A 12,234-nucleotide genomic window follows, 5' to 3' on the forward strand; every position below is an offset into this window, starting at 1 on the left:
AGGAAGGATTCCAGCCCCACCTTCAAAAAATACAGGAATAGCACAATGCCTATAATACAGTTCTCATTCTCCCAACAAGGAAAGAATATAGTGTACTGACAGAAGACAAAAATATACTGGTCTGTCTTTAGGCTGACTATTCAATTGTCCAGTTGTCTGTGGCTATCTAGTCCTGTGCTTGGCTCGGCAATTCTAAATGAAGATACTGTGCCCTGTGTACCATATTTGGTCTGCCTGTATGAATGAGTCCATAACAGTAGGCACAGAGAACAGTGACATTAAACTTAATAAAAACACATAGTATAACAGATAGATAGATAGATAGATAAATAGATAGATAGATAGATAGATAGATAGATAGATAGATAGATAGATAGATAGATAGATAGATAGATAGAAATAAAGTATTACATATGCAAGAAGTACAAATAACAGCAACAACAATGTATATTTCTATAGCACATTTTCATACAAGGTGGCACGGTGGCGCAGTGGGTAGCGCTGCTTCCTCGCAGTAGGAGACCTGGGTTCACTTCCCAGGTCCACCCATTCATGGAGTTTGCATGTTCTCCCCGTGTCTGCATGGGTTTCCTCCGGGTACTCCGGTTTCCTCCCACAGTCCAAAGACATGCAGGTTAGGTGTATTGGCGATCCTAAATTGTCTCTAGTGTGTGCTTGGTGTGTGGGTGTGTGTGTGTGTGTGCGCCCTGCGGTGGGCTGGCGCCCTGCCCAGGGTTTATTTCCTGCCTTGCGCCCTGTGTTGGCTGGGATTGGCTCCAGCAAACCCCCGTGACACTGTAGTTAGGATATAGTGGGTTAGATAATGGATGGATGGATGGTTTTCATACAAATGGTGTAGCTCAAAGTGCTTTAACAAGATGAAGAAAGAAAAAATAAAAAAATATATAAAAATAGGACTAGGCAATACTAAGTAACAAAGAATAAAGTAAGGTCTGATGGCCATGGACGACAGAAAAAAAACCAAAATCTGCAGGGGTTCCAAGGCCACAAGACCACCCAGCCCGCACTGGGCATTCTACCTAACATCAATGATCTTAATCAGTCCTCATGGCTTTCAGGCTTCACGTGGAAGAATTAGACGATGAGGGTCAATGTGGACATCTGGTCTTCAGTCCATCAATGGAGGGACAGCACGGTGCTTTGATCAGGTGGTGGTGGCGCAGATGTATATACAGAATATCAGGTTTAAACTAAAATGAAACTATAAGAAAGCGATATTAAAATAATTGGTTTTTAGCAGTTTTTTAAAGTGCTCCGCCATATTAGCCTGGTGAATTTCTACCGGTCAGTTATTCCAGATTTTAGGTGCATAACAGCAGAAGGCCGCCTCACCACTTCTTTTAAGTTTAGCTCTCGGAATAATAAGCAGACACTCATTTGAAGATCTAAGGTTACTATTTGGAGTGTAAGGTGACAGGCATTCCGAGATATAGGATGGAGTGAGATGATTGTAAACCATAAGCAGGATTTTAAAGTCAATTCTAAATAGCACAGGTAACCAGTGTAAAACTGGAGAGATGTGCTCAGATTTTCTTATCCTAGTTAAGTTTCTGGCAGCTGCATTCCGCACTCATTGCAATTGTAACATTTGAATACACAATAGCAGGTCTGAAACTCGACAATACTGGTTATGAGAAATACATAGGAGTTGTAGTGGAGTCATCAGATTTAGGTGATGTTAAGGGTGGTGTCCTTCATTTTTGACCTTTTGCGTTGTTTCTGAATTTGCCTTAGATTTCGTAGTGGGACTTTGTTGCCCAGTTGGCACAATGATAGTGCTGCTGCCTCGCAGTAAAGGAGACCAGGGAGTTTGCAGGTTCTGCCCATGTCTGAGTGGGTTTTCCTCCAGGTACTTCGGTTTCCTCCCATTGGCCAAAGACATGCAGGTCAGGTGAACTGGTGATGTTAAATTGGCCCTGGTGTGTGGATGTGTGTGTGTTCACCCTGTGTTGGACTGGTACCCCTATCCAGGGTTTGTTCCTGCCTTATACCCTGGGATAGCTTCCAGCACCCACCACGTTCATGATCTGGATTTAGTGGGTTAGAAAATGACATGACCTTTAATTGCCTTTATTGTTTCAGGGAACACCTTTTGCTTATTTGTGGTCCCCGGGACTTTTTTTTTGTTCTGAGCATGTTTGTGATAAATGATAATAATAAACAATATTAAATATTTTAATTTATAAAGAATCTGTGTTTTCCTTGTTACTAGTTGGGGTTTGATATTTTTTCCTCCTCTACAACAACAACAACAATTTATTTCTTGTATAGCCCAAAAAATCACACAAGAATTTGCCCTCAATGGGCTGTATGGCCCTCTAGTGGGCATATTGTGATATTTTGGGACTCTTGATGTTTGGGAACTCTCAAGTTCATAACGGGATTAGGTTTGTATTACATTTTTAGAAATATGCAACACCTTTACACTAAATAATTACCATGTTTATATATATGGTAGCTTTAAATCTGATTTAACTATACACTGCTGAGAATCTTTTCAGAACCCACAGCAGAGCTGAGGTTACAAAATATCAGGTGTTCACTTGGACCGCAGATGTTACATTACTAGGAGGGGGTCTCGTTCTATACAATGAATGATGTAGCAATTAAGCTGAACATGAAGTCTTATTCCTCTTGAGGAATGATGTTTATTAAACTTATGTGGCCAAGGAATAAAATAGGCCTGTAACAGTATAAGTAAACTGCAGAACTGCAAAGGATATTCAGTGGCCTCAGGTGGCATAGCTTCAAAGCCAACAGATGTGCTTCATTGCCTGCAGTGTGCAAAATCCTTCACAAGGACTCCAAAATGATGGAAAGCTTTGAATTTTTTTTTTAATGCCAACGCGGAATTTGTTCACTTTACAACCTAAATGCAGAAGAAGTCTGGCCAGAAAAAAACTGCATAATTTGTAGGATGAATGGAGTACTTTCGAGATAATTGTATACATCACTGCTGAATAGGAAGCAATATACAGTGCCCTCCGTAATGCGTAGGACAAATACCCATTTTTCCTCGATTTACCCCTCTGCTCCATAGTTTAAACTTACAAATCAAACAATTCAGAGGTGATTAAAGTACACATTGCCAGGACTCTCATTTGAAGGTATTTACATACATTTTGGTCACACACTTTTTCTAACGTGGTTTCCCCCCATTTCAGGGCACCATAATGTTTGGACACAGCAATGGCAGGTCTATTAAAGCCGTCATATTTAGTCCTTTGTTGGATTTCCTATCTTGGAGTCTGCCATTCATAGACGTGACCAGGTGCTGAGGATCTTCTCTGGTGTTGCTCTGTCAAGCCTCTGATGCAGCCATCTTCAGCTCCTGCTTATTTCGGGGGGTTTGTCACCTTACGTTTTCTCTTCAGCATGAGGAACGCCTGCTCCATTAGATTTAAATCAGGTAACTGACCAGGCCATTCAAGAATTTTCCATTTTTTAGGTTTGACAAATTCCTGTGTGGCCTTAGCAGTATGATATTATAGGATGAAGCGCTGCCCAGTGAGTTTGGAGGCATTTACTGGAGCCTGAACACATACATACATACAATAGAATTCATTTTGAGAGTCAGTTCCATCATCAATGAAGAGAAGTGTGCTAGGACCTGTGGCAGCCATACAGGCCCAAGCCATAACATCCCCCCAACTGCATGGTTTAACCGATGAGGTGGTCTGCTTCAGATCTCGGGCAGTTCCTTTTTGTCTCTACACTTTGCTGTTGCCATCACTCTGATGCAGGTTTATCTTTGCCTCATGTGTCCACAAGACCTTTTCCCAGAATTCTTCAGGCTCTTTTAAGTGCTTTTTCATAAACTGTCTTGCCATCCTGTTTGTGTGGCTGACTAGTGGTTTGCATCTTGCAGCGTGGCCTCTGTATTTCTGTTCATGAAGTCTTCTGTTGATGTCGTCTCTGACATGTCCACATCTGCCTCCTGAAGACTGTTTCTGATCTTTTGGACAGATGTTTATGGCTTTTTCTTTAGCAGAGTGAGGATTCTTCTATCATTAGCAGTGGAGGTCTTCTTTGGCCTACCAGACCCTTTGCGATTACTGAGCTCACCAGTGCATTGTTTCTTTTTAATTATGTTCCAGACAGTTGTCTTTGGTCATCCTAAGGTTTTACCAATGTCTCTAATGGTCTCATTCTTGTGTTTCAGCCACATAATGGCTTCTTTGACTTTCATTGGCACAACTCATGTCCTCATGTTGAACAATGGCAACTACAGACTCCAAAGGGTAGAAGCAGGCTGAAGTGTTTAATGAAGTCATGAAACACACCTGATAAATGTCAAAGACCTGCAAGTCCAATTGCTCCAAGCCTTATGGTACCATGAAATTGATTGGGGGGATTGGTGGTGGGATCGGGGTGTGACTGAAATGTACGCAAATGTCCTAAAATGAAAGTCTGCAATGTGCACTTTAATCACGTGTGAACTGTCTGATTTGATAATTTTAAATATAGAACAAAGGGGTAAATCAATTAAAAAAAACAAGTCTTTGCCCCAAACATTATGAAGGGCACTGTAGGTCTGTTGGTGAAGAAAGATTCATGGATCTTGACTTTGCTGACGATGCTGTGATCTTTGCAGAGTCAATGGAGGCTCTGATTGGGGAGAGAGGAGTCTGAGTGTCTGGGCTTGAGAGTGTCCTGGTAAAAACCAAAGAGCCAGGCCTTTAGTGACCTCTTGGGCATGGCCATCAACAGTGTGTCTGTTTGCGTAGAGAGTGTCAACCTTGTCGAGAGGTTTATTTACCTTGGCAGTGACATTTATGTCTCTGGTGACTCTTCCTATGAAGTCAATAGACAGATTGGGAGAGCATGGGGGGTCATGAGGTCGCTGGAAAGGGGTGTGAGGCGCTCCCGATATCTATGTAAAAGGATGAAGGTCCAAGTCTTTACAGTCCTGGTGCTTCCTGTCTTGCTATATGGTTGCGAGACATGGATGCTATCCAGTGCCCTGAGATGAAGACTGGACTCCTTGGTACTGTGTCTCTCCAGAAAATCCTTGGGTACTGTAGGTTTGACTTTTTGTCGAATGAGCAGTTGCTCATGGAGTCCGGAATGAGGCACATTACCTACATTGTGAGGGAGCGTCAGTTACGACACTACGGCCATGTGGCACATTTCCCAGAGGGTGATCCAGCTCATAAGATCCTCACTGTTGGGGACCCGAGTGGCTGGACCAGGCCAAGGGGTTGCCCACGTAACACCTGGCTGTGACAGATAGAGGGTCATTTCCGGAGGGTGGGACTGGACCACGTGTCTGCCTGGGGGGTTGCCAATTGGGATCCCGAGTTGTTTTGTTGGGTGGTGGGTGCGGGAACAAGCTGTACCAGTGCATGCTCCCCAAATTGAACTTGAACTTGAACTGTAGTTCTGCAGTTGACTAAGGAGTTATCTGTCTCTTAGCATTAAAAGCTGTTCTTGAGATTAAAAATACTACACTGTGAATATTTACTTTCAAACCAACTTCTTTGTAGAAGTAGACATTGCTTTATATGAAAACAATTTACATAACTGTGCAAACAGAGAAGTAATCCAAAATATCAACTAGAAGTCGAAAAAGTGTTAAGACCTTTCAATTATTCCATTTCTGTATGTCAGTAATGATAACACACATTCCATTATTGCTTTCAGCTTCTTGTGAAGGGTGTTTTTGAAAGATATTGTCTTTGGGCTGAACCATTTTGTCACTTTTAATGTGTACCCAAAGATAATTTTAATGCATTTTTTTTCATTATGTTTTGAAAAATGAACACAGTAAGTAACATTAATTTAAATGAAAATGCCTGTTTGCTTTTGTGTTGAAACATAATGCTTTCTTTCAATTGGGAGGACAAAAAAACAAAGCAGGGTGTTGGGTCACTTCAAGCTGAGTAATAGCACTCCTGCTAGAAAATGATTTTGATTAAAAAGGTTGTTTAAATAATTTTGGCCTGCTTGCTACAGGCGATGGAAGCAACCTGCAAATAATGCTATAGAAAACAAAAAAAAGAGACTGACTTTGACCTTCAACTGTTTGGCTTTGGGTTTAAGGAAACCTTTTGAGCATCAATTGATTTTCGCCTTCTCATCTGAAGTTTATTAAAAAGTAACATAATTCATTAGTGATTGGCTAACGTTTTAGTTGATTCAATGAATTCTTCACTGCAAAAAATGCATATACAAAATCTAGACGGAAAAAAAAATTAAATGGGAATTGTTTTGCCTTTATTTAGTGAAAATATCTGCTAATGGAGTAAGCAAAATTTACTTGACAAGATTTCTTAAAGTAAGCTAAAATATAAATACACATTTTTTGATAAGTCAAAAGTCATGATATTAGTACTTTCACTTGCTTAGATTTAATTTTTTTGCAGCATTTAGCCTATCCTTTATGAAAAAAAAAATACAATATTGCTCCAAAGATCAGGGGGTTATTTTTCATACGTGGATTAGTCGTTTAGCCGGATGTAATTGTTGACGATTTGGTCTGATCCTGGATCTGTCGGTTTTTCGAAACTCTTGCTGGATGTGTTGTCATAGCAACACATCCTAATCCTCAATCCTTCTCGGAGCAAGTTTATTCGATGTAAACAAGGATTAGCTCACACACTTAATCAGTGTCTGTGCATGGAATTCATTTAGTCATGACTTCACCGTTCATGAATGAGCGACCAATTGATATCGGTACACAAATTGTAAGAAGAGAATTTCATATAGAGAGGGTTTTACGCGATCGGCAAGATCCTTTATTGCTCCCAGAGGAAATTCTTTTCGAAAGATACCGCTTTAGCCAAGGGGGAATATTGTATGTCAGAAATTTATTAGGACCTTATATTCAAAGTCAAACTCGGCGAAGTCGGGCTCTCACAACCACACAGACAGTATGCATTGCTTTGAGGTTTTTTGCAAGTGGCACTTTTTTTATATACTGTAGGCGATGCGGAAAATCTATCTAAAAGTGTAGTTTGCCAGGCAATTTGTAAAGTCTGTTTGGCTCTGAAGTATTTCCTTCGGGTTTTCATAGTGTTTCCTGGACACCTGCATGTGCAGACAATAAAAGAGGTGTTTCATGCCATTGCAGGTAGGTAATACACAGGCTAAAACACCCACAGTTCCATAAAGAATCTCATAATCAGTCTAACATTCTCATTACCAGGATTTCCAAATGTGATTGGGGCACATGGGACTGATCACAGTGGAGTTTGATCAAACATTATTTGGAAAAAGTACCTCTCCTCCTGATGAATAATCAGACACAGTGTCTTCATCAAATATTTAACCTTCGTCAATATCTTGTTGGTCAGACACAGGTTCTAGGGATATGACATTCCCTGCAACTGACCCAACAAAAAAGAGGGCTATATGGAACATACCTATGGCACACATGGAGGACAAATATATGCAATGACCATCCTTTACCTGAAATGAAGTGACCACTGCATCCTGCCACTGGTTCTGAGGAGAATGCCCTCAGAAACAGGGCGATGGGCATTTTGCTGGAGAGCCAACTCTTCTGCAGGGGTTAGGTGTGGACCGCGTGGACCTCCACCTGTTTTTTGCTTGTCTGCCTTCTTATTAGCTTTAAAATTAATGTTCTTTACATTATATATGATTCTTTATGTCAACAATTCTTTAAATTAGATATATACCAATATTTACCAGTTTGAAGTATATTCTTGTACTTCACTTTAACCTGTTCCCGTGTTCTCCTTGTGCTCACGTTTGATCTGGAATTATGACATATTAAATAATGATTAATCTGACACATAGGAAATGAAACACTGCATTCAGTAAGTACAATGCACACACATTTAATTTGTCGGTCACTTTTTGCCAGCCGTCTTTTCTGGTTTGGGCTGCTTTTGCAGTGTTACCCCTTGTGCATATTAAATCTTGAAATTCTTCGTGTCCTTCGAATAAAAGGTCCTGCTCCGCTTGTGTGAAAAAAAAAAATGCGCCCGTTCTTTCGTCATTTTGTTGCAGCCTATCAAAGACTTGCTGATCATGTTTTCTAGACTCAATATATATGGGCTTTTCACTTAGCGCGGGCGTGCGCATTCATCTCGGATGATTAGATCCAGCTAGACTAATCTAATACACGACTGCGTTTGAAAAACTGACTTATCCCGGATGAGTTTCACTGGCATTAACTCATCCAAGATGAGGCATCTCATCTCGGATGATTTAAGCGACGTACGAAAAATACCCCCCAGGTGGGGGACTCCAATGGTAACAACAAAAACAATTTATTTCTTGTATAGCCAAAAATCACTTAGGGAGTTCTGTAATGGGCTTTCACATGCCCTGTTTTTTGAAAGCGCCCCAGCCTTGACTCTCCACGAAAAGAAGAAAAAATCTCTCAGAAAAAAACCTTGCAAGGAAAAAAGAAAAATGGAAGAAATCTTGAGAAAGGCAATTCAGAGAGAGACCCCCTTCCAGGTAGGTTGGGTGTGCAATGGCTGTCATAAAATGGGGTAAATACAATGCACAAAACAGAAAACAAGTTTTGCTCTTTACAGAGCTTGATGGCCAATCTGTCATGGTCACAACAGTACAAACTACAAGGCAAAATGCAAGAATAGATTATACCACTCACTACACACAGAACTATCACATACAGCGGTGATGAAACAGTGATAAGGTAATGCAGCAGTCTTTATCTTTCATTTTTTTTCCTTTCCATATCCGTGACTAGAGATGAGTGATTCCAGCTGAATTCGCTTTGCATCGAGTTCGGAGAAAACGTCTTTGGGAATTTCAGCAAAATGCTTTGAAGTCAATCAAGGGAAGGAGAAACTGAACTAGTTTTTTTCTGGATTACAGTAGACTTTTAAGTGTCCCAGATGGCAAGGGAAGTGTCTGATAACCATGCTGGTCTCCTAATTTTGGCCAAAAATGTGACCTGAGATGTGAGGCCGCAGTACCAACCACTGCCTCACTATGCTTTCATGAGATCATATTATGCTTTACAACATTCTGAGTCCTTTACTTCTCTCTTTGTCTGCCGAGCTCCTATCACTTTGACTAACTAACATCCACAGAATCTGTAATGCAAGGTATCAGTGTTATGTACTTAGGAGGCTGCCCTTGTCACGACCCGATCTGCACTACATAGCGGGGAGCATAACGTGCTTAATCCAGCAGTGAAGACAAAACATACAATGAATCTATGCAGTACAACAAACAAATTTAACAGTATTCTTACTATGGTCAGCTAATGTACCCCTCAAAAATTGATTTTTTGAAAAACACATGCGAGTGGAAATACAGCTAGGGTACTGATCAGGTAGGGGCATCATGTATGCCTTAAATGCTGTAAATTATTTGTGTGTGCGTGAAGCAGATCATGCAGCATCAGAGTGACAGGTATGCATGCGTAAAAGTTCTGCTTATGGGCAGGTAGCACAGATCAGGTAGTGCCAGCCCCATTCAACATGGATGCCTTTGCTCTGTGGAATGGTGAGGATGCAGGGAGTAGAGTTGGAGAAGGTGGATGAGTTTAAATACTTTAGATCAACAGTACAGAGTAATGGGGAATGCGGAAGAGAGGTGAAAAAGAAAGTGCAGGCAGAGTAGATTGGGTGGAGAAGTAGTGTCAGGAGTGATTTGTGACAGACAGATATCAACAAGAGTGAAAGGGAAGGTCTACAGGATGTTAGTGAGACCACCTGTGTTATATGGGTTGGAGACGGTGACACTGACCAGAAAGCAGGAGAAGAGCTGGAGGTGGCAGAATTAAAGATGCTAAGATTTGCACTGGGTGTGATGAGGATGGACAGGATTAGAAACAAGTACATTAGAGGGTCAGCTGAAGTTGGACGGTTCGGAGACAAAGTCAGAGAGGTGAGATTGTGTTGGTTTGGACATGTGCAGAGGAGAGATGATGAGTATAATGAGAGAAGGATTCTAAGGATAGAGCTCCCAGGGAAGAGGAAAAGAGGAAGGCCTAAGCGAAGGTTTATGGATGTAGTGAGAGAGGACATGCAGATGATGGGTGTAACAGAACAAGGTGCAGAGGACAGAGAGATATGGAAGAAGATGGTCCGCTGTGGCAACCCCTAACGGGAGCAGCCGAATGAAGAAGAAGAAGAGAGTAGCCACCTTTTACCTTGATAACAAACCTTGCATGCTCTTGACATTCTCTTAACTATCTTCATTTTAGTGTAACCCTAATATTCTGTATATGCATTTAATTATTGTTCTTATCATTGCTCCACAATCCGGACTAACCCCTACTTTCCTGTAGTCTATGGTGGCGTTCTGCAAAATCACCACCTGATCAAAGCGCCATACAGTCCCTCCATTAATGGACCGAAGGCCAGATGTCCACATGACCCTCATCCTCTAATTCTTTCACGTCAAGCCTGAAAACCATGAGGACTGATTTAGATTATTTATGTAAGGTAGAGCACCCAGTCAGGGATAGGTGGTCTTGTGGCATTGGACCCCCTGCAGATTTTGTTTTTTTTTTCTCCAACCCACTGGAGTTTTTTTGTCCTCCTGGCCAACAGACCTTACTTTAGTCTTTGTTACCTAGTATTGCCTAATCTTATTTTTATATTTTTCTTTTTTTCTTTTTTCATCTTGTAAAGCAATTTGAGCTACATCATTTGTATGAAAACGTGCTATAGCAATAAATGCTGCCGTTGTTCACCAGAGGGCCATCTGGGATGCTTTTCCAGCACTCGTATAACTGTAGAAGTCAACACATATGCTGAACACTTGTTGGCTGCTTTTCCTTCACTCCCTCATGTAACTCATCCCAAACCATCTCTGTTGGGTTTTGATTGGGTGACCAGGTCATCTACTCCATCACTGCCATTACTCTCCTTCTTGGCCAATTAGTCCTGACACAGCTTGCTGATAGCTTTGGGTTATTGTTCTATTGAAAACAAATGACTGCAAATGAGATTGGATGGCATTTCACCACTGAAGGCTATGGTCACCATTGTTGTTAAGTCTGCTTTCAATTCCAGATAAAACACCAGCAAAGTACTCTCACACCACCATAACACCTCAACAGTGCTTAGCTGCAGAACATCCGCTCTTCAACTTTTCTGTGTATCCTGAAGACATGGCAGTTGGAACCAAAAATTTCAGAATTCAAGCTCTGGGACAACTCTCATTGGGCTCATTCAAATGGCTGGAGGTGATTCTACAATCATGAGCCCCAGCTATCATTTTAAAAAGGCAAGCTGACCTCCCCTATGCGCAGCAGAGGTCCACATAAAACATATTACTGCCTTCTAGTAGACTGAGGTATTTCTTGTAAGTTACATATCATTCCCAATTGATGACCACCTGTGATTGTTTTTTGAAGTTCTGCTTTATTCAGTGGAAGCATACAAACAAACTACTTCCCCTGGTAGTATTCTATCTCTTGACCTAATATGCTGATATACTATATTCTTGCCAGGGTTATTTTTTCTCAGGATTATTTTTTCAGGATCTTATAGAGTCCTATCACTGTCCTGAGATGGTCCCTCTGCCCACTTATCCCAATGCTCAAACTTAGGGTGGCACACTGGCTTGCCACGCAGTAAGCAGACCAGGGTTTGTGTCCCAGGTCTTTTCTGTGTGGAGTCTGCATGTTCTCTCCATGTCTGAATGTTTTTTCTCCACTGTCCTCCTACATTCCAAACTCATGCAGGTTACGCGCTATATTGGTCCTACAGTGTGTGTGTGTTCACCCTGCAATGGACTGGCACCCTGACTAGAGTTGGTTCCTGCCTTTCACCCTGTGCTTTCTGGGATAGGCTCCAGTCCCTTGCTCCGCTGCTCAGTATTGAGTGAGCTTTGGGAATGGTGTGGTATGGCTCAAACTTAAAGCTGATGGAAAATGACTGAAAATGGATACATACTTAATAATGTGGATAAATAACTTGGTGCACCTGCCATAGAAAGTAAAATCTGAAATGCAGAGCTACTGAATGACTGTCATTGTGGGCAATGCCATAAGCAGTTGCTGACTGAGAATGGCAGAAATTTTGTTTGCTATGTTGCCGAGCCTTAGGCGTGTTTAAGACATGCAGTGTCAACAGGCATTATCATGGGAGACATAAAAATTGTGACAAGACTGTGCATTGGACCCCAGCTGACAGATCTCTTACAATATGTCACCTTGAACATGTGTATGAAGCAGAATAAAAAAAAAACTTTGAATTTTAACCATAACCCTAATCCTAACCCTAATGTTAAAATTAAATAACTACCTGATAGCAT

This window comes from Erpetoichthys calabaricus, chromosome 5 (assembly GCF_900747795.2).
Source record: "Erpetoichthys calabaricus chromosome 5, fErpCal1.3, whole genome shotgun sequence".
Lineage (NCBI taxonomy): Eukaryota > Metazoa > Chordata > Cladistia > Polypteriformes > Polypteridae > Erpetoichthys > Erpetoichthys calabaricus.